Source organism: Colobus angolensis, unplaced genomic scaffold (assembly GCF_000951035.1).
Source record: "Colobus angolensis palliatus isolate OR3802 unplaced genomic scaffold, Cang.pa_1.0 Scaffold66, whole genome shotgun sequence".
NCBI classification, from domain to species: domain Eukaryota; kingdom Metazoa; phylum Chordata; class Mammalia; order Primates; family Cercopithecidae; genus Colobus; species Colobus angolensis.
Window position 1 is genome coordinate 611,981 of NW_012120265.1, and position 2,116 is coordinate 614,096.

Consider the following 2,116-nt stretch of genomic DNA (forward strand, 5'->3'; position numbering starts at 1 on the left):
CTCTGTCTCTCTTCTTTCCTTCTTTCTTTCTTTATCTCTCTCTCTCTTTTTTTTTTTTTTTGAGATGGAGTCCTGCTCTGTCACCCAAGCTGGAGTGCAATGGCAGGATCTCGGCTCACCGCAACCTCTGCCTCCTGGGTTCAAGTGATTCTCCTGCCTCAGCCTCCCGAGTAGCTGGGATTAAAGGCGCCTGCCACCACGCCCAGCTAATTTTTGTATTTTTAGTAGAGACAGCGTCTGGCCATGTTGGCCAGGCTTGTCTTGAACTCCTGACCTTGGGTGATCTACCTGCCTTGGCCTCCCAAAGTGCTGGGATTACAGGCGTGAGCCACTGCACCCGGCTTTTTACTTTTCTTTTAGAGACAGGGTCTCACTATGTTGCCCGGCTGGTCTCGGACTCCTGGGCTCAAGTGACCTTCCCACTTCGGCCTCCCAAAGTGCTGGGATTACAGATGCGAGCCACCTGGCCCAGTCAGATCCTTGTTTTGATTTTATTGTATTTTATTTCATTTATAATTTCCACCATTAATTTCAGGGTGTACATGTGCATGTCTACTGCATGGGTGTATTGAGTGATGCTGAGGTTTGGGGTACGAATGACCCCATCATCCAGGTAGTGAGCATGGTACCCAAGAGGAACTTTTTAAGCCCTTGACCCGCTTCCTCCTTCCCCACTCCAGTAGTCCTCAGTGTCTGTTGTTCCCATCTTTATGTTGGGGACACTTTTTTTTTAATGAGACAGAGTCTCACTCTGTTGCCCAGGCTGGAGTGTAGTGGTGCAGTCTTGGCTCACTGCAACCTCTGCCTCCCAGGTTCAAACAAGTGTCCTGCCTCAGCCTCCCGAGTAGCTGGGATTACAGGCACCCACCACCACACCCAGCTAATTTTTGTATTTTTAGTAGAGAGAGGGTTTTGCCATGTTGGCCAGGCTGGTCTCGACTCGAACTCTTGAGTTCAAGCAATCTGCCCACCTCAGCCTCCCAGCGTGCTGGGATTACAGGCATGAGCCACCCTGCCCAGCCTAGGACCACTTTTATAAGGACACTAATCCCATTCCCCAGGGCTCCACCCTCATGCCCTAATCACAGCCTGATGAACTGTTTATTAAGCACAATCTCCATTTGTCTGTTATATGTTGTAAGTATCTCCTCCACATCTCATGATGTGCCTTTCAACTACAGTTTATCCTCCTGAAGTTTTACATTTCTACATAATCCAGTTGGTCAATTTTTCCCCCTTATGCCTTCCAAATTGTATCTTTTCCTTAGGAAATAGCTCTCTAAGATTATTATTTTTATTTATTTATTTATTTTGAGACAAGGTCTTGCTGTGTTGCTGAGGCTGGAGTGCAGTGGAGTGATCATAGCTCACTCCAGCCTCAACCTCCTGGGCTCAAATGATCCTCCCACCTCAGCCTCCCAAGTAACTGGGACCACAGGTGCATCCCACCACACCTGGCTTATTATTTTTTTTACAAGATTATAAAAATGATAAGAGAAATCCTATAATTTTTCTAGAAGTTTCCCCCTTTTTACATGGTTATTAATTTTAGACACTGTAGATGCTAAATCTTTGTAAAACTCAATTATCTGTTTAGTACAAATTCAACATCTGGGGCAATTCATTGACTCAACCAGTTGTGGCCCTCTGAATTTTGCTCTGCCACATTTCATTATTTTCCATTTGGACAAATTCTATCAATTTAACTAACAGAGAGAGGCTCTCAAAAAAAAAAAAAAAAAGAGGTGAACAGATCACCTGAGGTCAGGAGTTCGAGACCAGCCTGTCCAACATGGTGAAAACCCATCTCTACTAAAAGTACAAAAATTAGCCAGGCGCGGTGGCACGTGCCTGTAATCCCAGCTACTCAGGAGGCTGAGGCATGAGAATTGCTTGAACCCATGAGACGGAGGTTGTGGTGAGCTGAGATCGTGCCACTGAACTCCAGCTCGGGGGACAGAGTGAGGCTCCATCTCAAAATCATCATCATCATCATCATCATCATCATCATCATAGGCCAGGCACGGTGGCTCATGCCTGTAATCCCAGCACTTTGGGATGCCAAGATGGGTAGATCACCTGAGGTCAGGAGTTCGAGACCAGCCTGGCCAACATG

The 2,116-nt window shown here is 46.5% G+C and overlaps 1 protein-coding gene across 3 annotated transcripts in view; it reads left to right on the forward strand.

The window, feature by feature from the left end:
* The window catches only part of NWD1 (NACHT and WD repeat domain containing 1), a 97,896-nt gene that overhangs the window by 68,311 nt on the left and 27,469 nt on the right, over positions 1 to 2,116 (forward strand). The gene's annotated exons all lie outside the window — the stretch shown is intronic.